This window comes from Heterodontus francisci, unplaced genomic scaffold (assembly GCF_036365525.1).
Source record: "Heterodontus francisci isolate sHetFra1 unplaced genomic scaffold, sHetFra1.hap1 HAP1_SCAFFOLD_300, whole genome shotgun sequence".
NCBI classification, from domain to species: domain Eukaryota; kingdom Metazoa; phylum Chordata; class Chondrichthyes; order Heterodontiformes; family Heterodontidae; genus Heterodontus; species Heterodontus francisci.
Genome location: NW_027140175.1, coordinates 452,278 through 452,500, shown reverse-complemented (window position 1 = coordinate 452,500; position 223 = coordinate 452,278).

Genomic DNA, 223 nt, shown 5'->3' with positions numbered 1-223 from the left:
CAGCCCGGGTCTTAGCCTCTGCCCCGACGGCTAAGTCTTTTGGTTAATGATTTCCTGCGGCTGGGACTACCCTTTTCACCCTCCCTGCAGGCACCCGGGTTGGGAGGCCGTCGGGGGCTCTTTCCGGGGCAAATCCGGACTCTTACGCAAGGGAGAGTGCGCCCCCCGCCTCGGCCAGGGGTCAGGCTGCCGCCTATTAAGCCCGACAGAAAACCCGAAAAAT